General features: G+C 43.1%; 1 long non-coding RNA gene across 1 annotated transcript in view; it reads right to left on the bottom strand.

Annotated features, from left to right (window-relative positions):
* The window catches only part of LOC137641950 (uncharacterized), a 48,014-nt gene extending 25,434 nt beyond the window's left edge, over positions 1-22,580 (bottom strand). Inside the window, exons 1-2 of the long non-coding RNA XR_011044606.1 lie at positions 22,487-22,580; positions 9,052-9,543 (exon numbers count right to left, since the gene is read on the bottom strand). This is a non-coding gene — a long non-coding RNA (uncharacterized lncRNA). The remainder of the gene's footprint in view (positions 1-9,051; positions 9,544-22,486) is intronic.
* Between the last annotated feature and the right edge of the window lie 1,771 nt (positions 22,581-24,351).

Raw genomic sequence — 24,351 nt, 5'->3', positions numbered from 1 at the left:
GCGCTTGCGCACGTAAGAATGTCGGCGAGCGGCGGGAGACCTTCGGTACCCGCACGCGGAAGATCGTCGGCGCTCGCGCGTAAGAATGTCGGCGAGTGCACGCACGGGAGACCATCGGTACCCGCGCGTGAAGGTAGCGGTGCGTGCGCGGGAGACCATTGGTACCTGCGCGCAGAAGATCATCGGCGCTCGCGCGCGTAAGAATGTCCAAAGGACTACGTTGCAGCACAAGGTTGCGCTGGTAGATCGGTAGGTCAGCTGGCAGGACGATCAGGCTGCGCTGGAAGGTCTGCTTGATCCTCCGAAGAGGTGTCTCTATGAGAGGCCTCTCCCGCGAACGAGAGAGGTGAATACTTCGTAGAGGAAATGCTTGATCCTCCGAAGAGGTCTCTCTATGAGAGTCCTCTCCCGCGAACGAGAAAGGTGAATATTTCGTAGAAGAAACTTGAAGACAACTGTGATGACGCCCCTTAGGGCCGGTGGATCACCAAGCTGACCTTAGCAGTAGCGATCCTCCGAAGAGGAGTCTCTATGAGTGGCCTCTCTCGCAAACGAGAGAGGTGAACACTTCGTAGAAGAGACTTGACAAGACCGTGCTCTGCCGCTGAAGGAAGAGAAACTCAGCAAGGGGGGGGAGAGAAGTCTGGCCGAAGGGCAGCAACAGCAGTTGGAGACAATGAATTTATTAAGATATAGGAAGTTCTCCCTCTGATGGAAGAAACAATCTCACACCTGGGGAGGAAACTTCCCTCAGAAGGGAAGTTGTCCAACCCCTGGAGCCGAACCTCCTTTAGCATTCTAAGATGATCTGAAGTGCTGGCCATGTTGTCACTGGAGTACTTCTAAGAGAAGGGATGATGCCCATGACGACGTCCTCTGAGGGACGGCAGTGACAGCAGATTCCCCACGCATGAACAGAACAGCTCTGCTTCGTTGGCACTCTTTAGTAGAACGAAGAAAAACTGCATAGTTAACTAGGAAAATAAAATTAAATAATTATTTAACAGAAATTCCCTAGGGAGGTACTCCGAAGAGGAACCCCGAGGGAACAACATAAAATATGATTTAAGTCTTGCGCCCTTCCTTCTCCAGACGACATCCACGAAAGAAGGGGGGGAGCGGAGTAACTGTAATAAAAACAGAATTATATGTGTTCAAATCAACTAAGAATATTCACTAATAGTGAGAACCACTGACCCTCCGAAGGGAAGTGTTCCCCACGGAGAAAGCTGAAAAGTTAAAATACAATTAGATTTTCACTAAAAATAATTGAGACAAACAATCGGAAGAGCAACCTAACCCCCGCATGGGAAAGGAGCTTTCCCAATAGTACGTTGTTGTAGTAAAGGTAAACAACCTCGAGAAGAGAGAGACCGTAGTCAATCTTTGAAAGGCCACATTCCCTTCGCTCAGAATCCAAGTTTCCCGTAGGAAAAGTGGAAAAGGCAAAGACAATAGTTGAATGAAGAGGGTCCAGGCGATGACGATTCCCCTGCGGCGGCCGAGTTAACAAAAATATGCCGACGGGAAGACCGATGGACCAGAGAGGGAGAGGTCGTTCCCCACGAAGTGGAACTGTGCTGGCCTTGCTACTACGCAAGTGTCGTTGTCGTATATGTATCACACACACAGCAAAAACACTGAAAAGGAAACTTACCACATTTCTATACACATATATATACATAAACATTAAAAATGTTTATATATACAGTATATGCAAGTATAAGAAAAAGTAAGTTAAAAGATAAAAATTAATAGCAGTCCAAAATAGGCGATGAGGGAGAGAGGAAACAACCGCTCTCGATCCGAGCCAAAAGTAAAGTGACTAAATTACAGGTGTGTGAACGGGAGTGATAGCAAGCTAACCCCCCCTACCCCCGCTAACTAGCGGTGTGGGTAGTTAACCCTCGCTAAATCTTAATGGCTTGTCATTTCAGCTCCGCCGAAAGTATAACCCCTAATAAATAGCGTGGTTTGTATTCCAGTTACGGAACAAATATATACACTATAAAGAATCAATACTTAACTTTCCAGAGCCGAAAGAAGCTGGAGATTGCATAATAATCCTCGCAAAATCGATCAAAATCGTTAGATTAACAGGGAACACCACCGAGCAAAATCGCTACAAAAATAGGAGTAACCGCCATCTTGATACTCAATAGTAGTATGGGAAATAGGGTAACCTTGAGAACGGCTCCCCTTCCAAATTTGCCACTCTTCCCCCTCGAGGCATAAACGCTATTCGGGGTGAAGATCGCTATGTGTCGAATCAAGCATACGTCCCCTGATTATGCGATATCCTTAAGAGAAAATTTAAGGATATTTGCACCAAGATTTAGAATTCTGCAGACCTAAAGGTAAATTCTCTGGGAATATCACTGTAGTTCAAATATCCCTTGGAAGCTACTTATAGGAACCTTCCATCAGGACGACATGGCTTGAGCCCAAAAAACAGTTTTAATATCAGAGCACTGTACAAAAATAATCCATGTAAATAAGAGAAACAGAACCCTAAGAAAATGATATTTTAATTATAAAATAAATTTTTGAATATACTTACCCGGTGAATATATAGCTGCAACTCTGTTGCTCGACAGACAAACTGTACAGAAAAAAACTCGCCAGCGATCGCTATACAGGTTGCGGGTGTGCCCAACAGCGCCATCTGTCGGCCAGATACCAAGCTCTATGTAAACAAAGACTCAATTTTCTCCTCGTCCCACTGCGTCTCTATTGGGGAGGAAGGGAGGGTCATTTAATTTATATATTCACCGGGTAAGTATATTCAAAAATTTATTTTATAATTAAAATATCATTTTTAAATATTTAACTTAGCCGGTGAATATATAGCTGATTCACACCCAGGATGGTGGGTAGAGACCAGTAATATATGTTTACATTTTATGAGCTAAGAGTTTCTATTTCATTTTAGAAGTTATCAAAATAACAAAAACAAAATAAATAGGTACCTGGTAAGGAAGTCGACTTGAACGATTACTCTGCCTTATAAGTACGTCTTCCTTACGGAGCCTCGCGATCCTCTTAGGATGCTGATCGACCCCTAGGAGCTGAAGTATCAAGAGTTGCAACCCATACAACAGGACCTCATCAAACCCCTAATCTAGGCGCTCTCAAGAAATGACTTTGACCACCCGCCAAATCAACCAGGATGCGAAAGGCTTCTTAGCCTTCCGGACAACCCATAAAAACAACATTAAAAAACATTTCAAGAGAAAGATTAAAAGGATTTGGAATTAGGGAATTGTAGTGGTTGAGCCCTCACCCACTACTGCACTCGCTGCTACGAATGGTCCCAGTGTGTAGCAGTCCTCGTAAAGAGACTGGACATTCTTTAGATAAAAAGACGCGAACACTGACTTGCTTCTCCAATAGGTTGCGTCCATTATACTTCGCAGAGATCTATTTTGCTTAAAGGCCACGGAAGTTGCAACAGCTCTAACTTCGTGCGTCTTCACCTTAAGCAAAGCTCGGTCTTCCTCACTCAGATGTGAATGAGCTTCTCGTATTAACAGTCTGATAAAGTATGATAAAGCATTCTTTGACATAGGCAAAGATGGTTTCTTAACTGAACATCATAAAGCTTCAGATTGGCCTCGTAAAGGTTTGGTACGCTTTAAATAGAACTTAAGAGCTCTCACAGGGCATAAGACTCTTTCTAGTTCATTGCCTACAATCTCCGATAAGCTGGGAATATCGAAAGATTTAGGCCAAGGCCGAGAAGGCAGCACATTTTTGGCTAGAAAACCAAGTTGTAGCGAACAGGTGGCTTTTTCTGACGAAAATCCGATGTTCTTGCTGAAGGCATGAATCTCACTGACTCTTTTAGCTGAGGCTAAGCATACCAGGAAAAGAGTCTTTAGAGTGAGATCTTTCAGGGAGGCTGATTGTAGCGGCTCAAACCTGTCTGACATGAGGAATCTTAGTACCACGTCTAAATTCCAACCAGGGGTAGCCAAACGACGCTCCTTGGTGGTCTCAAAAGACTTAAGGAGGTCTTGAAGATCTTTATTGTTGGAAAGATCTAAGCCTCTATGCCGGAAGACCGATGCCAACATGCTTCTGTAGCCCTTGATAGTGGGAGCTGAAAGGGATCGTCCTTTTCTCAGGTATAAGAGAAAATCAGCTATTTGAGCTACAGAGGTACTGGTCGAGGATACAGAAACTGACTTGCACCAGTCTCGGAAGACTTCCCACTTCGATTGGTAGACTCTAATGGTGGATGCTCTCCTTGCTCTAGCAATCGCACTGGCTGCCTCCTTCGAAAAGCCTCTAGCTCTCGAGAGTCTTTCGATAGTCTGAAGGCAGTCAGACGAAGAGCGAGGACGCTTTGGTGTACCTTCTTTACGTGAGACTGACGTAGAAGGTCCACCCTTATAGGAAGACTTCTGGGAACGTCTACTAGCCATCGAAGTACCTCGGTGAACCATTCTCTCGCGGGCCAGAGGGGAGCAACTAACGTCAACCTTGTTCCTTCGTGAGAGGCGAACTTCTGCAGTACCTTGTTGACAATCTTGAACGGTGGGAATGCGTAGAGATCCAGATGTGACCAATCTAGGAGGAAGGCATCTATATGTATTGCTGCTGGGTCCGGGACTGGGGACCAATAGATTGGAAGCCTCTTGGTCAGCGAGGTTGCAAAGAGATCTATGGTTGGTTGGCCCCAAGTGGCCGAAAGTCTCTTGCACACATCCTTGTGGAGGGTCCATTCTGTTGGAATTACTTGCCCTTTCCGACTGAGACAATCTGCTATGACATTCAAGTAGCCTAGGATGAACCTCGTTACTAGGGAGATGTCTTGACCTTTTGACCAGATGAGCAGGTCCCTTGCGATCTCGTACAACGTCAGTGAGTGGGTACCTCCTTGTTTGGAGATGTACGCCAAGGCCGTGGTGTTGTCTGAGTTTACTTCCACCACTTTGCCTCGAAGGAGAGACTTGAAGCTTTTCAAGGCCAGATGTACTGCCAACAGCTCCTTGCAGTTGATATGCATGCTCCTCTGACTCGAGTTCCACAGTCCTGAGCATTCCCGACCGTCTAGTGTCGCGCCCCAGCCCACGTCCGATGCGTCCGAGAAGAGAACGTGGTTGGGAGTCTGAACAGCCAGGGGAAGACCCTCTCTTAGGTTGATATTGTCCTTCCACCAAGTCAGACAAGACTTTATCTTTTCGGAAATCGGGATCGAGACCGCTTCTAGCGTCTTGTCCTTTTTCCAGTGAAAAGCCAGATGGTATTGAAGAGGACGGAGGTGTAGTCTTCCTAGTGACACAAATTGTTCCACGGATGACAGCGTCCCTACCAGACTCATCCACAGCCTGACTGAGCAGCGTTCCTTCTTCAGCATCTTCTGGATGGATAGCAGGGCTTGATCTATTCTGGGGGCTGATCGTCTTGTTGTTCTGCAACGTCCTCATCAGATAGTTCCTCATCCGAAAACTGATGAGGAAACGGCAACGGAGTGGGTAACGTCTGGCTCGCTGAGTCCGGTCGCACTGGTGCATGCGTGACGGAGCCGGACGCAACATCATGGAACTGCTGCACAGTCTGTGAACTGTCAACAACCATGGGTGCGCGAGGAAGCACAGCGTCCACCCGAGACTGTCTACACCGTCTGGGTTGTGCAGTCAACACCATACCGGGTTGCTGAGGTTGACGCACTGCGTCAAAACAAGTCACCTCTGCTGATTGTTGAACATCCTGAACGTCAACAACCACCTACGAGCGTCGCTTAACGTCAACGTGCGGCTGGCAACCCACACTCGGTCGCATTGGTGGAGGAACCACCTCAACTGGCAGACGCGAGAAGGTTACCTCAGCGTCAACAGGACGCACAACCGACCGGTTGGAAGGTTGTTGGCCAGAAGGTTCGGCAGCAACCTTCTCCGCATTAAAGTCCTCTATCAAGGACGCAAGCTTGGACTGCATGTCTTGCAGCAAAGCCCATTTAGGGTCTACGGGAGCAGGTGCGGCAACAGACGGGGTTAGCGACTGAGGCGGTACCGCTTTCCATCCCTGAAAGCCTTGTTTATGCATGACATAATTGTACAGCAAAACTTCAAAGGCTCGAAAACAGCTGTGAAGTTGACCTGTAAAAAACTTGGAGCGTCTCCTGGCCAGGCGCCAGGGAGAGTCTACGAGATTTGAGAAGTCTATCTGGGCAGAGGCATGAACTCCCAAGCCGAGAACTTCTCTCGTGTCATATCAGACTCTCGCTCTATAAGCCAGTTTAAAAGAAGGGAAAGCAAAGGCTGTATCCCCCAAACTCCTCCTGGTGATAAACCAGTCGCCTAGCAAACGTAAAGCTCTCTAGGAGAGCGAGAGAGCACTAGCTTATAAACAACGGCTTCGAAGTAGCTAGGCCTAGTGTAAGCTCTGACGTTTAGGCGAACGAGGAGCAGCAGTTACAAAAAGATCCGGACAAAGATCCTTAAAAAAAAATCATCATGATTTAATTAAAGTCCATAGAGGGCTAAGCAGCTTTAGGCTCCTCTCCATCTGACAGAGTCCTCAAGGGAATATCAGTAGGAGGGGGAACAGCAACTTCCTCATCTACAGGAACCTTGTCTGATAAAAGCCGAGTCTCAAGCAAGGGAGAGACCTACCGTGGTGGCAATGCTTTACAAGCAGAGTCCACACTCACTGGTGCATTAGTAGCGGACCAGGACGCAACGTCATGTAACTGCTTGACAGTCTGTGAACTGTCAACAACTGAACTGTCAACCACAACAGGTGCGTGAGGACGCACAGCGTCCACTCAAGACTGCTTTGACTGCCTAGACTGAGCAGTCAAAACAACTCTAGAATGCGGAGGTTGACGCACAGCGTCAAAACAAGTCAACTCCGATTGTTAGCGAACGTCTTGAACGTCAACAGGAGCATCAGCAAGTGGCCTAACGTCCAAATGCGGCTGAAAATCCACACGAGACCGCATCGAGTGTGGTTCTAAACAACCTGACTGACGTGACTTAGCTACGCCAACGTCAACAGGAAGCACAAAGGAACGTTAGGTTGGCTGAAAGCCAGGATATCGATGAGATAAACGGCTAGACTCAACGGACTAATCGGCAGAATAGTCTTCCATAAGGGAGGCAAGCATATTCTGCATGTCTTGCCGTACAACCCATTAAGGATCAATGGAAATGGTTGTGGTAAGAGACGAGGGTAACGTCTGTGACCGCAACACTTTGCCAACAAAAAAGACTCTCGGAGTCTGTGTTACGCATTTGTTAGGCGGCGAGCAGTTATCCGATGACTGCATAGGGTCAGAGCTGTCCTAATGGCTGTAACCAGGACGCTGGACCTGTCCTGAAAGGACTGACTTTCGCTTAAGGGCTTCGAAACCTTGTGACAGGTTTCTTATGCAAAAAGCCTTCGGATGACGAGGAGAAAAAACGTCTCTCTCGTCATATGGTAGGGGAGATCTTGGTAAGATACACCCGATACCATAGAGGGAAACGTCTGTTCGTTGATCAAGGCCTCTCGAACCCATAAGTCGTTCGACATTACTTCTCCCCTGTTTGGGAGCTTGCAAGAGGTCCCGGACTAGGTGAACGACAGGCACGAACAGACGAACCCTCGGACGCAACACTGTAACACTTTGCGCAATATCACTTTATCACTTCGATTTTCTGTTTTGCACTTATTTCACTGAAATCGAAACTTTTACTGATTTCTACCTGAAGCACGCAATTCTACCCTTCATCAAAAGGTAGTAATGGCGAAATCAGTCGTATAATGCAAGCTCATTAATACCAGCAAAAAACAGAAAACATATTTTAAGATAAAAAATTCAGTGGCTGGGGAAGAGACTAAACACTAGTTCATATAAACTACGTTTTCAATCTCTCACCACACATAGCCTGGGGACGAGAATAAAAAAAACTAAAAACGTTTTATCCTTTCTCCCCGTACAGAGACTAGGGACGAGAGTAACTCGAGAACAACGTTACCCGCTTGAACGGAACGTTTTCTCTCCTCTCTCTCCCTCCGTCTCTATCTCTCTCTCTCTTTCTCTCTTGATTTCGCACCTAACAGAAGAGCCCAATTACATTTCGTCAAAAAAACATGTTATTTGACCAAAGGAAAAAACTGAAAGGTTTTTCAATTAAAAAGTTCCTTTAAAAAAGAATTTAAAACATTTAAGCTTTGAAAGAATAATGAACAAAACGTCAGAATCGATTTACTCTTTCTGCAAAGTGAAACCGTGATACTCTCTCTCTCTATCGTAACGATAGAGCGCAAACTGCGTAGTATAAATAAACTAAACGTTAGTTCATCTTTGAAAACAGTACGAAGACTATTCAAAGAAATTCTTTCATAAAATATTTATTTAAAAGGTTTTAAATCATTAGCTCTTTAAAAGCTATTTACGATTGCAAAGGGCTCAACGTTGTTAAACTTCGGTTTCCAAGTTAGGACCGCCTACTCTCAGGAAAGGTCGCATATAAACAAAACATTAAAATTCATTTTTATATGTTTATAATAAATGGAAAGTTAATCGAAGAGGCCTAATAAAGGCGGAGAGATATAAAATATATAGAGGAAAATCTATAATTAATTTATAACGTGATAAGATAATTACTAAAAGCCTAAACACACTTCCGTCTAAGGGAAGGGTCGGCCATTTAAAAGTGAAAGAAAGTCCATACTCTCTTTGTCACCATAATTAAATCTATCCAAAACGAGTTCAAGATTTAAGATGAAGATAAAACACCTGCACTGCGAAAGCTCAAACCAGAATATAGTACTTCACCAAAGATGATGGGAAAAACCCCAGGTTTCAACAGCGAGTAAAGTATGTCTTGTCGACACGTCGACAGAGAGAAAATTGAGTCTTTGTTTACATAGAGCTTGGTATCTGGCCGACAGATGGCGCTGTTGGGCACACCCGCAACCTGTATAGCGATCGCTGGCGAGTTTTTTTCTGTACAGTTTGTCTGTCGAGCAACAGAGTTGCAGCTATATATTCACCGGCTAAGTTAAATATTTAAAAATGTGTACTGACAAACATATCAACATTAATGCCTGGTTTACCTTATTGTATTTCGTGGAGTCCTCTTGTGGGGGAAGTCCTCTTGTGGGGGAAGTCCTCTTGTGGGGGAAGTCCTCCTGTGGGGGAAGTCCTCTTAAGAAGGATTCCTCTTGTTGGGAAGTACTCATGTGGGGGAAGTACTCATTGGGAAATCCTCATGCGGGGAAGTCTTCTTGTGGGGGAGTCTTCTCGTGGAGAAGTCTCCTTGTGGGGGAGGCCTCTTGAATGGGAGGCTTCTTGTGGGGGAGGCCTCTTGAATGGGAGGCCTCTTGAATGGGAGGCTTCTTGTGGGGGAGGCCTCTTGAATGGAAGGCTTCTTGTGGGGGAGGCCTCTTGAACGGGAGGCCTCTTGAATGGGAGGCTTCGTGTGGGGGAGGCCTCTTGAACGGGAGGCCTCTTGAATGGGAGGCTTCGTGTGGGGGAGGCCTCTTGAATGGGAGGCCCTTATCCAGTATTGTTGACTGCATGATTTGTCCAGGGTAATATCCAGATACCTGCAAAAATTCAATAATTTACAGTATAATGAGCTCATATATGTGTAAGGTACCTTAATTACTATTATTATCATTATTATCACTTACTAAGCTACAACCCTATTTGGAAAAGCAAGATGCTATAAACCAAAGGACTTTGACAGGGAAAATTGCCCAGTGAGGAAAGGAAGTAAGGAACCAGATAGAATAGTGTGCCTGAGTATACCCTCATGCAAGAGAAAACTAACTCGAGATAGTGGAAAACCATGATACAGAGGCTATGGCACTACCCAAAACTAGAGAACAATAGCCTCTTTTTTCTTTTTCGACAAATCCAACTTAGGACAAACACTTTGTAGTAGATTAACTTGATAGGTAGGTAGTAGATTGGCCAGGGCACCAGTTACACGTTGCGATACTACTGCAAGAGGGTTATTGGATCCTTTGACTAGCCAGACAGCACTACATTGGATCCCTAAGTCTAGTTATGGCTCATTTTTTTCTTTGCCTACACATACACCAAACACTCTGGCCTATCCTTTCCAAAATCTCCTCTGACCTTATACACAAAACAATCTTATTCACTTAAGGGGTTATGTACTGCAATATAATTGTTCAGAGGCTCAATTCCTCTTGGTAAGGATAGAAGAGACTCTTATCTATGGTAAGCAGCTCTTCTTGCAGAAGGACACTCCAAAATCAAACTATGTTCTCTAGTCTTACTTTGGTAGTGCCATACACTCTGTACCATGGTCTTCCACTGCCTTGAGGTAGAGTTCTTTTGTTTGAGGGTACACTCGGGTATGCTATTCTATCTTGTCTCTCTTCTTGTTTTGTTTTTTTTATAGTTTATGTATAATCTAATTTATTGTTATATATCTTGAAATATTCTAATTGTTATTACTTCCCTTGTAGTTGATTTTCCTTATTTCCTTTCCTCACTGGGCTAATTCCCCTGTTGGAGCCCTTAGCCTTATAGCCTCCTGCCTTTCCAGCTAAGGTTGTAGCTTAGCTGATGATAATAATAATAATATTAATAATAATAATAATAATAATAATAATAATAATGTAATAATGATAATAGAACAAGTTATCTAACACCAATAACCTAAGAATGAATAGAGACCTACAAATAGTTATGTTCAAAATACCAAGTGTGCTCAATTGACTTTGCACTTTATCCCCATATAAAACTGACTTTCATAAGAGCTATACAACAACAACAGCACTCAAATACAGTTGTCTCTGGTCAACTGCATGAAAAAGACCTCAGACATGTATTTAGCCATGTCTGGGGTTTGGCCATTTTCATCACTATGCTGGCCAATGCGAATTGGTCATAGTGGAAGAGACACGTCTGATTTCTCACAGCAAACCAACCTAGTATGGTGGCCCTGACTAGTACAGCATTGCTAATCATGGCGATACACAAACCCTTTCATCAAGTTTAGGTATCCCCACACAGAAAGGGGCAGGTAATACAGGTATTAACAAACCATCATCATTATTATCATTACTGTACTCTTATTTTTTAAATATTTAACTTAGCCGGTGAATATATAATAGCTGCTGCTCCAGCGGCTCGACAGAAAACACACACAAAAACTCGCGAGCGATCGCTATGAAGGTTGCGGGTGTGCCCACCAGCGCCAACTATCGGCCAGATACCACACATGCATGTAAACAAGCCTTCAATTCTTCTCTGTCAACCTTGACGACAAGACGTATCAATACTCGCTGTATAACCTGGAGTTTTCTCAACATATTTGGTGAAGTACTTCATTTTGGTTTGAGTTTTCGCAGTGCAGGTGTTTTTCCTCAACTTAAACTCTTGAACTCTTTATTGGACAGATTTAATTGTTGATGACTTGGATTGTTTTTTAGGACTTTCTTTGACTAATTCAAAATGGCTGACGCTTCACAAGCCCCTAGATTTCGTAAGTGTAATGCTAGGGATTGCAATAGGCGTCTTCCAAAGGCCTCTCTCGACCCACATACTGTGTGTTCTAATTGTCGGGGTAAAACCTGTCAATTAGGAGATCGGTGTGAGGAATGCGTGGGCCTTTCGGAATTCGATTGGCTCGAATACGACAAGTATTCTCGTAAGCTAGAGAGAGATAGGGTAAGGAGGAGTTCCTCTAGGTCAGTAGATTTTTCCTCTCCACATGCCCCTGAACCTAATCCTTCCCCTGTAGTGGTTGTGCCTGAACCCCCTACTGGCACTCAGGAACCATCGATGCGAGACATGTTACGTGCCATTCATGCCTTGGTGAAAGAGTTGAATCGTTAGCAACAGATCGTAATCAACTCATGGCTGACGTTAAAGAGCTTAAGTGTCAGAGTGCCACAGCGGAAAATCGTGGGAAAGTGATTAGTGCGCAAAGTGTTGTGAACAGTGTTGCGACCGAGGGTTCGTCTGTTCGTGCCTGTCGTTCACCTAGTCCGAGACCTCTTGCAAGCTCCCAAGTCCAGGGGAGAAGTAATGTCGTACGACTTATGGGTTCGAGAGGCCTTGATCAGCGAACAGACGTTCCCTCTATGGTATCAGGCGTGTCTCACCAAGATCGCCCCTACCATAAGACGAGAGAGACCATTTTCTCCTCGTCATCCGAAGGCTTTTCGCATAAGAAACCGTGGAGCAAGGTTTCTAGGCCCCTTAAGCGAAAGTCGGTCCCTTCAGGACAGGTCCAGCGTCCTGGCTGTAGCCATTGGGACAGCTCTGACCCTTTGCAGTCATCGGAAGACTGCTCGCCGCCTAAGCAACAATGTTACACAGGCTCAGAGAGTCTTGGTGTAGGCAAGGTTGTGCCATCTCAGACGTTAACCCCGTCGTTTACCGCACCCATTCCCGTTGATCCTAAATGGGTTGTACTGCAAGTCATGCAGATTAAGCTCGCCTCCCTTATGGAAGACTATTCTGCCGATAAGGTTCGCGATGATCCTCGCCGCTTAACTCATCGAGATCCTGGCCTTCAGCCGCCCAAACGAGCCTTTGCTCGTCCTGTTGACGTTGGCGTAGCTAAGTCACGTCAGTCACGCTTTGTAGAGCCTCACTCGATGCAGTCACGTGTTGACTTTCAGCCGCATATGGACGTTCAGCCACTTCCTGATGCTCTTGTTGACGTTCAGGACGTTCGCCAACCAGCGGAGTTGACTTGTTTTGACGCTGAGCGTCAACCGCCGCAGTCTAGAGTTGTTTTGACTGCTCAGTCTAGGCAGTCAAAACAGTCTCGAGTTGACGTCGAGCGTCCTCCCGCTCCTGTTGTTGTTGACAGTTCACAGGCTGTTAAGCAGTTACATGACGTAGCGTCCTGGACTGCTACTAATGCACCAGTGCTTGTGGACTCTGCGTGTCAAGCATTGCCAACCCCTTTGCTTGTTACTCAGCAGTTGTCAGATGAGGATCCTTCAGATGAGGAAGTTGCTGACCCTCATCATGATGATCATCCTTCGGATGTAGACGAACCTAGAACGGTTCCTCCATCAATGGACTTTAAGAAAGTCATGTTAATTTTCAAGGAGCTTTTTCCCGATCACTTCGTCACTGTTGCTCCTCGTTCACCACCGTTTGAGTTTGCTCTAGGCTTACCTGCTAACATGCCAGCCTTTACAAAGCTAGTGCTCTCTCGCTCTTCCAAGAGAGCTTTACGACTTTTAGGCGACTGGTTGGAAACCAGGAGGAGTTTGGGGAAGATGGCCTTTGCCTTCCCTCCGTCAAAGCTCTCGTCTAGATCGAGCGTCTGGTATGCCACGGGAGAAGTTCTCGCTTGGGAGTCCCTGCCTCTGCCCAGGGTGACTTCTCAAGCCTCGTAGACTCTCCCCGCCGCCTAGCCATGAGACGCTCGAAGATTAGTTGGTCCTCCTCGGACCTTGACCATCTGCTGAAAGGCGTATACAGAGCCTTTGAAGTTTTCAACTTCCTTGACTGGTCTTTGGGAGCCTTAAGTAGGAAAATCTCATCGGCTGATAGAGATGTCTCCTTACTGATTATGTCCTGTATGGATAAAGCCATCCGCGATGGTTCCAATGAGCTCGCCTCCTCTTTTACGTCGGGAGTATTAAAGAAGCGAGAGTCCCTTTGCTCTTTTCTTTCGGCAGGAGTTACTCCCTGTCAGAGATCAGAACTGCTCTTTGCTCCCTTATCAAAGTTTTTGTTCCCGCAACAATTGGTTAAGGACATAGCTTCTTCACTTGTGCAGAAGGACACCCATGACTTGGTGGCGTCCTCTGCTCGCAAAGGGACTCCTTCTACATCCTTTTTTGCTAGACCCAGGATCGACACTCCGGCGTCCAGATTTATTCCGCCCTTTCGTGGCAGAGCTCCCAGCAGGGGAAGTACTCGTGCCGAGGGAAAGAGAGGAAAGAAGAGAGGAGCCAAGTACTCACGTGGCAGAGTCTGACTGCCCACAGCCTCAGACAGCAGTAGGAGCCAGATTGAAGAGCTTCTGGCAGGCCTGGGAGAAGAGGGGCGCAGACCAACAGTCTGTTCAGTTGCTCAGAGAGGGGTACAAAATTCCATTTGTACGCAAACCTCCTCTAGCGACTTCCCCCATCGACCTCTCTCCCAGGTACCGAGAGGAGTCAAAGAGACAAGCCCTAAACCTAGAAGTGTCTCTATTGCTAGAGAAGGGAGCGGTGGTGAAAGTCTCGGACCTTCAATCACCGGGGTTTTACAACCGTCTCTTCCTAGTCCCGAAGAAGACAGGAGGTTGGAGACCGGTGCTAGACGTCAGAGCACTCAACGTCTTTGTTACGAAGACAAAGTTCACCATGGAGACCACGAAATCAGTCTTAGCAGCGGTCAGAAAGGGAGACTGGATGGTCTCTCTCGACCTAAGAGACGCGTACTTCCACATCCCTATACACCCAGATTCCCAACCGTTTCTGAGGTTTGTTTTCAAAAATGTGGTATACCAGTTTCGAGCCCTGTGCTTTGGCCTAAGTCCTGCTCCTCTCGTGTTTACGAGGCTTATGAGGAATGTAGCAAAGTTTCTCCATTTATCGGGAATCCAAGCCTCCCTGTACTTGGACGACTGGCTTCTCAGAGCCTCGTCCAGTCATCGCTGTCTGCAGGATCTTCATTGGACATTGGATCTGACCAAGGAATTGGGACTTTAGGTCAACCTAGAAAAGTCCCAGCTGATTCCATCCCAAACTATACTGTATTTAGGGATGGAGATTCGCAGTCCAGTTTTTCGGGCTTTTCCGTCTGCCACCCGAATAGAGCAAGCCCTGCTCAAAGTCCAACTGATGTTGAAGAGAGAACGGTGCTCAGTCAGGAATTGGATGAGTCTAGTAGGAACTCTATCATCCCTGGAGCAGTTTGTCTCGCTAGGAAGGCTACACCTTCGACCTCTCCAGTTCCATCTAGCCTTACACTGGAAAAAGGACAAGACGTTATAGACGGTCTCAATCCCGGTCTCCGAACCAGTAAAGGTATGCCTGAATTGGTGGAACGACAATATCAGTCTGAGAGAGGAACTTTCCCTAGCAGTTCAGAACCCAAACCACGTACTATTCTCAGACGCGTCGGATTTGGGTTGGGGTGCGACCCTGGACGGTCGGGAATGCTCAGGTCTGTGGACCTCAAGTCAGAGGAGCATGCACATCAACGGCAAGGAGCTTTTGGCAGTCCACTTGGCCTTGATGAAATTCGAGAGTCTCCTTCGAAACAAAGTGGTAGAGATCAACTCCGACAATACCACAGCCTTGGCATACATCTCCAAGCAAGGAGGCACCCACTCCCTCGCGCTGTACGAGATCGCAAGGGACCTGCTCATTTGGTCAAGAGATCGAGGCATCTCCCTGTTAACGAGGTTTATCCAGGGTGACTTGAACGTCTTAGCAGACTGCCTCAGTCGGAGGGGTCAGGTAATTCCTACGGAATGGACCCTCCACAAGGACGTGTGCAAGAGTCTTTGGGCTACTTGGGGTCAACCCACCATAGACCTCTTTGCAACCTCGATGACCAAGAGACTTCCAATCTATTGCTCTCCAGTCCCAGACCCAGCAGCAATACACATAGATGCATTTCTCCTAGATTGGTCTCATCTGGACTTGTATGCATTCCCACCATTAAAGATTGTCAACAAGGTACTGCAGAAGTTCGCCTCTCACGAAGGGACAAGGTTGACGTTGGTTGCTCCCTTCTGGCCCGCGAGAGTGTGGTTCACCGAGGTACTTCGATGGCTGGTAGACTTTCCAATAAGTCTTCCTCTAAGGGTAGATCTGTTACGTCAGCCCCACGTAAAGAATGTACACCAAAACCTCCCCGCTCTTCGTCTGACTGCCTTCAGACTATCGAAAGACTCTCAAGAGCTCGAGGCTTTTCGAAGGAGGCAGCCAGTGCGATTGCAAGAGCGAGGAGAGCTTCTACCATTAGAGTATACCAGTCGAAGTGGGAAGTCTTTCGAGACTGGTGCAAGTCAGCATCTGTGTCCTCGTCCAGTACCTCTGTAGCCCAAATCGCTGATTTTCTCTTACATCTGAGAAAGGTTCGCTCCCTTTCAGCTCCCACGATCAAGGGCTACAGGAGCATGTTGGCTTCGGTCTTTCGGCATAGAGGCTTAGATCTTTCCAACAATAAAGATCTACAAGATCTCCTTAAGTCTTTTGAGACCTCTAAGGAACGTCGTTTGGCAACTCCTGGATGGAACTTAGACGTGGTCCTAAGGTTCCTCATGTCAGACAGATTTGAGCCATTACATTCAGCCTCCCTGAAGGATCTCACTCTCAAGACACTTTTCCTAGTGTGCTTGGCCTCGGCTAAAAGAGTCAGTGAACTTCATGCCTTCAGTAAGAACGTCGGGTTTTCTACAGAAAAAGCCACTTGTTCTCTTCAACTTGGTTTCCTGGCCAAAAATGAACTGCCTTCTCGTCCTTGGCCTAAATCTTTTGATATTCCCTGCTTATCAGAGATCGTAGGCAACGAACTGGAAAGAGTATTATGTCCTGTTAGAGCTCTTAAGTTCTATTTAGCTCGTACTAAGTCATTACGAGGTAAATCTGAGGCATTATGGTGTTCAGTTAAGAAACCATCATTGCCTATGTCAAAGAATGCTTTGTCATATTTTATCAGATTTTTAATACGAGAAGCTCATTCTCACTTGAATGAGAAAGACCGATGTTTGCTTAAGGTTAAGACGCACGAAGTTAGAGCTATAGCAACCTCCGTGGCCTTCAAGCAAAATAGATCTCTCATGGATGCGACTTTTTGGAGAAGCAAGTCAGTGTTCGCGTCATTTTACTTAAAAGATGTCCAGACTCTTTACGAGGACTGCTACACACTGGGTCCATTCGTTGCAGCGAGTGCAGTAGTGGGTGAGGTTTCTACCACTACACTTCCCTAATTCCAATATCCTTTTTAATCTGTCTCTTGAAATGTTTTAAATATTGTTTTTTTGGGTTGTACGGAAGGCTAAGAAGCCTTTCGCATCCTGGTTGATTTGGCGGGTGGTCAAAGTCATTTCTTGAGAGCGCCCAGATTAGGGGTTTGATGAGGTCCTGTTTGTATGGGTTGCAACCCTTGATACTTCAGCTCCTGGGAGTCTTTCAGCATCCTAAGAGGATCGCTGGGCTTCGTGAGGAAGACAGACTTACAAGGCAGAGTAATCGTCTAAGTCAACTTCCTTACCAGGTACCTACAGTATATATTTGGGTTTTGTTATATTGATAACTGTCAAAAACTCTAAGCATATACGCTGTAAACTTAATTAACTCTGGTCTCTACCCACCGCCTTGGGTGTGAATCAGCTATTATATATTCACCGGCTAAGTTAAATATTTAAAAATTATATTTTAATTATAAAATAAATTTTTGAATATACTTACCCGGTGAATATATAAATTAAAGGCCCCCCCTTCCTCCCCAATAGAGACGCAGCGGGACGAGAAGAATTGAAGGCTTGTTTACATGCATGTGTGGTATCTGGCCGATAGTTGGCGCTGGTGGGCACACCCGCAACCTTCATAGCGATCGCTCGCGAGTTTTTGTGTGTGTTTTCTGTCGAGCCGCTGGAGCAGCAGCTATTATATATTCACCGGGTAAGTATATTCAAAAATTTATTTTATAATTAAAATATCATATTACTCAAATATGAATACACTAGATTCTAGGCAAAGACAGCTTACATTCTATTGACTATAATCATTAATAAATGTAAAAAGGATTGAAAATAAGCCTTTCTTTCTTGGATGTAAAATCTATCAAAAGTTCAACCCACATAAAATTACCTCAAATTGAATTCTGTAAACTAAAAGGCGATCATTCTCGACAGACGGTTTCGAGGACTGATAGGAAACAAATATAGAACGGAGTAAGACCTGGACCATATGATAAGAGAAACAAAGCAAATAGAGAGGATTGACATTGGATTAAGCACCAAATTCCTTCTCTCAGTATCCACACTTATGAGTGGAACTTCGAAGACCAGAGTCTGGAAGAAAGGGGAGCAACAAACTTGATTCTGCGTAAACACTGTAAAGTAAAATTAAAACATGTCTTGTCTTGACAAGGCCACTCAGCCCGACACCGCCTGGAGGAGACTCGTGTAGTACTCGCTCTATGACAGTAGTAAAGGAAACAAGGAAGAATCTGAATCAAAAGAAGCCTGATCCTTAATGTTCCAGCAAATCATAGGGGTAAAACCTGAGGACCAAAAGGACCCCCAACACTCCATGACGGAGGCTCAAAAGCAAGTAAATGAGAATACTCAAACCAGGACCTGAAGACGAGAGAATAAAATCTAGTCTCTCCCAAATGTATGGCCACCACGATCCATAGCTCAAAATACGATGGGGTGACAGACCTCACTAAAACAGGTGAGTCATAAATCTGTGATCTTGACATGTGAGGACCAATCTAGAGTAGTTATAAGGTGAGTGACTGATGGCGATCAGGAGAGTGATCGGTCATGGACAACCACTCGAGCAAAGAGCTCCAAGCTTAAGGTTTGTATAGATATGGAAAATACAAATTATTTCAAATTTGTCATTTGTTCCCGCACTCTATACAAACCTTAAACTCTTTACATAAGAGACTCACCCCATGGTATGTAGAAGTCCTTAAAATCAACAGGCTGGAGATTGTCCCAGTTGACACTGTGCTAAGCACAAGCTGTTGAGAGGGCACCCTGACACCTCGTGATTCTTATAGGATGACGGCCTGGACAATAGATGCAAGCGTAGAATTTAGTAATGCGGCTTGACCAGGTACAGTAAGCGTAAAATTGGAGCTAAGCCTCTCACTTAACCTATACATTGCCCGACTACACCTTGCTTGGAGAACAGGGGCAAAACAAATATATATTCATATATCAGGTTGCACAAAGGGTATGGCACCCACTTGAAGTTAGCGGAGGTCAGCTTGCGAAGTTCCTCGGATGCTGAGCCCCAGGAGAGGGGAGAATGAAATAGGAAGTGGACAGTCACTCACACATTCATTCTAGACTTACTCGCGGGTAACATCTGCCCTCAACCAATTGCTGCTTGTCCTACAAGGAAGCCGAGGTGTTTATTGACCACCTTTTGTGCAGGCACCACAGGACCTAAGGTAAACGTGTCTAGGTTCCTGTGGGTTATATCTTGCAGGTAGTGCGTAATGAACTTAGTTTGCCGTTTCCACACACTTGCTTGTAACACCTGCGTCACAGAGAAATTAGTCTTAAATGCCAGGGATGTGTTGACACCCCTGACGTCATGTGTACGGGGACGGCAACTGGAATGAGAGTGGTCTGACTGAATGGCTTTCTCACTCACCTGCCTGATCCATGAAAATAGCTAGTTCTTCGTGATCTTCCTTGTTTCTCCCTATGCTTACAAAGAGCATGCTGATTTGTGGGTGGGCTGTCTCGGTTCTTTTCAATAATTACCTCAGCGTCCTCACAAGGCAGAGTAATCACTGATCTGGATTATCCGCACAGTTTGGCGACTCTAAACCCAGAAAGGCCTGAATCTAGGATCTGCTCCAGCTGGAATTTGAGTCTTAGTTACGATCTGAGGGAAGAAACTGAGTGACATTTGCCCCCATCCCCTTGAAAAGGCGATATCATAGGAAAGACCATGGAGCTCGCTAACCATCTCTGCTAACTAGCGGAGGGTAGTTACAATTCGTAAAAGTTTCAACAGCTGATTTTCAGCTCGCGCCGAAATAATGCTGCTATGTAAAGAGTGTAAGGTTTGTTTAAAGTGGTGGAACAAAGAGCTATTGAACAGCTAATATCGCTAAATAAATCAGCTATACAATAACAAGCACAGGTAGACACATTCCAAAAATGTTTGCGTCGACAGTTGCGTGGAAACATTCCCAAGTTACTCATATCAGAGTGTTGTTCCAATATTTGCTCACCAAGAGCAAGAGCAGAAAGCCAAAATATTGCAGTTATGGATTTTTGAAGGAGAAAACCTATCACTCAACTACTGTACTGTATTGCAGTTTCTTCATTTTCAACGTAGGGTTGGCTTACCCAATTTCTTCCAATCAAAGAGAAAAAAAATGTTAGAAATGTCCACTGAAACTCCTAGCGAATGGTCTTACAGCTGCATGTTTAAACAAAAGAAAATGGTCCAATTTTCTTTCGTTCAATTGTCATCGGCTAACTACATGTAACTACATCGATGAGAAAGATAGTATTAATATATGGAAAAAAAAAGCCTCTATGCATATAGTTTTTCAAGAAAACTAAATGGGAGTAAAGAAATTGATAAGAAAAATAAACACGTAATGCCACCGTAAGATCTGTAGGAGCTATGCAAACTCGTTACGACAGTATTAGGGAGGAGCTGCGTTCTAATGTTTCTTTACGTTGGGAAGGCAAGTGCTTCACATAAGCACACCTGAATTCTTGTTGTTTTCTCTAGAATAGATCCGAATGAACTATTACAAAAAATATGACAAATCTAAAGCAAACTGTATTTTCCCAAAAACAACTGAATTCTGAATCCCCGCGTCAAGTCGTTCAAAACATTTTGGAAATCTTAACCCTTTTACCCCCAAAGGACGTACTGGTACGTTTCACAAAACTCATCCCTTTACCCCCATGGACGTACCGGTACGTCCTTGCAAAAAAATGCTATCAAATTTTTTTTTTCATATTTTTAATAATTTTTTGAGAAAATTCAGGCATTTTCCAAGAGAATGAGACCCACCTGACTTCTCTATGACAAAAATTAAGGCTGTTAGAGCAATTTAAAATATATATACTGCAAACTGTGCTGGGGAAAAAATAACCCCTTGGGGGTTAAGGGTTGGAAATTTCCAAAGAGCCTGGGGGTAAAAGGGTTAACAGACAAACCCGGAATTTTTAGTATAATCTTACAAAGGAGAAATTAATAGGAAAAAATCAAATACTCCAAAGTGTTTCTCTCTTGCCTTGCAGCACAATATTTGGCTCTAAAATAATTTTATTTCTATAAACACTTTCTTAACTGCAAAATCTTAAAAGTAATTTGTATTTTTCCAAGCTATACAAACCTGAGTCTTTTAGGTTGGGAGTTGGACAGCTGATGAATCCCTACCAAAAGGACGATGGTTTGCATTCCGCACAAGTAAAAATCACAATTTTTTTTGTATTTTTCCTAGTTATAAAATCCCCCAAGGCCTTTACGATGGGAATCAATGACCATCCAGGTCCTAACCTAAAGGACTAATGTATGTACAACTGGGAGCAATCAGACACAATAGCATATTGGTAGGGGGGCCACGGTTTCAACTAACAATGACAGGTTAAGATTGGAAATGGCACTTAGGATACGTCAGCGTGTCCTTAACAGCAGAGTTATGGCCTCCTACGACCCGTTACTTCTATGGTACTGGGACAAGTTGGTGTGTGTCCGCTGTTCTACAAACTACCAATACAATGAAATGTAACCCAATCTTGTCAAAATTATAAAACAATTTCATACAATAAAAACCCAATTGCCTTATCAGTGTGTTTGTAGATCAGTGGACACAGGCCAGTCTTAGCATGGAAGTGGGTAATCTAAATGCCATTTTGAAAAATCAAAGATATGGTCTCACCTAAAATATCCCCACCTAATATTTCATACATCAGTGTGTCCTTACTATGGAAAATGTACACTACTCCAAAACCCCCATTATAACCCTTTTAGTCGAACTGAAATAGGTCACTCCATTATCTTATTTCAATATTGGGGAGCCTTCATAGTTGGTTAGGACGGAACAGGTTGGTAATTAAAATGTGGGTCAATATTTACTGTAGCACAATACTCCTAATGAAGAAATTAAGAGGGGTTTCTGGTGTATTTCTAAATATTTTGAACTATTCTGATATAATTAGAGGAAACCCATACTAGTAAAAAAAAACATATTTTCTAAATTGGTTTTAAAACTCAAGTTATGACTGAAAACATTTTGAACAAGAAACAAACACAAGAACACCATCTTGGGTGTGTGTATGATAGCGGCCACCTGTATGTATGAAGATGGCTTGCTAAGAATACAGCATTGTAAGGGATGTCGCAAAGGGGCGTTAGACCCCAAATTAGTTTAGTAGGTATGAACACTGCTTGTAAGTTTGGTTATGTGGAAAAGTTTAGGTTAGGTGGTGTTCTTGTGTAGAGGGTTTGCAGAAAAACAGACACAGATTTGTAGTACGATGACCATGTCTTACGAATGACAAGAAAATGGGAAAAAAATCCCATTTTCTATGAATGCAGGAAACCTGCCCCTGATATACAAAGGCTCCTTACCTCCTAACCTAGGAGCCATATCCTTTCCTACTTACCAATCGGGGGCTATACTCCCTTTTGACAACCCCCCCCCCCTCAGAGTGCTATATCCTTGGCCTACCCTAAGACTCACTATCGACCCTGTGTTTGCTTCATTCCTAGCAAGATTGGTAAATTTGTATTGTATTACAGGGTGTGATTCTCAACATTATCATATATAAAACAATATCTCTGATTGCAAGTCTAAAGTAACTGACTGTTTAATGACTATACTTACATAAAAATACTGGAATAACGGTTTATATATAGCTATACAGCTGTAGAAACGTCACACGTGATGAATTTAAAGAGCCTTCAAACTGTACAGGCACAGTACAGCAGATGTTTAACCTCTGTAACGGCTCCACAAATTTACCGTTTCTTAGTCTATTTTCAATTGCTTTTATTAGATACTTTTATACCCGGGTTCTTATATGATATACAGTATATACATATATATATATATATATATATATATATATATATATATATATATATATATATATATATATATATATATATATATATATATATATATATATATATATATATATATATATATATATATATATATATATATATATATATATATATAGAGGATGATGAATGGAAAAGTATTGAATTAAAAGCTCAAGAAAGAGACGACTGGCGAAATCTAACTGGGGCCCTTTGCGTCACGAGATGATGATAATGATGATGGTAGTGATATATATATATATATATATATATATATATATATATATATATATATATATATATATATATATATATATATATATATATATATATATATATATATATATATATATATATATATATATATATATATATATATATATATATATATATATATATATATATATATATATATATATATATATATATATATATATATATATATATATATATATATATATATATATATATATATATATATATATATATATATATATATATATATATATATATATATATATATATATATATATATATATATATATATATATATATATATATATATATATATATATATATATATATATATATATATATATATATATATATATATATATATATATATATATATATATATATATATATATATATATATATATATATATATATATATATATATATATATACAGATAGATAGATAGATTGATAGATACAGTGTTTTATAAATTCATATATTCTTCTGATGTCAGCATCAGTATCACATCCTGTTATTATTATTATTATTATTATTATTATTATTATTATTATTATTATTATTATTATTATTATTATTATTAACTAAGCTACAACCCTAGTTGGAAAGCAAGATGCTATAAGCCCAAGGGCTCCAACAGGGAAAAATACCTCTGCGGGGAAAGGAAAAAACGAAACAAATAAAACTAAAAGAGAAGTAATGAACAATTACAAAGTGGCAGCAACTTTCAAATGTGGAATAGTCACAACCACTACCACTCCCAGTTATGGGCGTGACCTAGTTTGACCACGCCCCACGTTTCAACCCTTCTTGGTTAGTTTCTTCAAACTTCTAGGATAAGGTAGAGCTTTTCAACCGATTTCAAACTTGTGCAGATTATTGTTTTAACCTTAAATTCGTTGGTTTTTATTTGTATACATTTCTTTAGAGTTTTGGTGGTATCATTTTTTTTCGGGTTTCATACAATTACATACATACACACACACACACAAAAGTCCGTCTTTCCAGATCTGAAGGGAATAATCTACAATATGGACTCAGAAGAGGGAAGAAGTCACACTTGTTCTTGTATGCATTCTTCCTTGACAAAGATTCACTTGCACGGTTTCTTTGTCAGGTGAACGAATGCAGAAACATGCCTCACTTTTTGTAGTATGCTATGTTCCCTTCAAGAATCACTGGCACTGGCATTGTAGAACGGAGGTTTTCGTTCAGCTTTGAGATAAATAGAAGGTGAGGAGGGTCGTGGGAACCAAAACTGCAACTATTTTCCTTGAAAGTAGAAGCAGGCCAAACCCCCCTTGGTATGCTACAACCGTAGTTGGAAAAGCAGGATGCTATAAGCTCAAGGGCCCCAACAGGGAAAATAGACCAGTGAGGAAAGAAAATAAGGA

This window comes from Palaemon carinicauda, chromosome 6, assembly GCF_036898095.1.
Source record: "Palaemon carinicauda isolate YSFRI2023 chromosome 6, ASM3689809v2, whole genome shotgun sequence".
In the NCBI taxonomy this organism is placed as follows: domain Eukaryota; kingdom Metazoa; phylum Arthropoda; class Malacostraca; order Decapoda; family Palaemonidae; genus Palaemon; species Palaemon carinicauda.
This window is presented reverse-complemented; position numbering and strand designations above follow the sequence as displayed.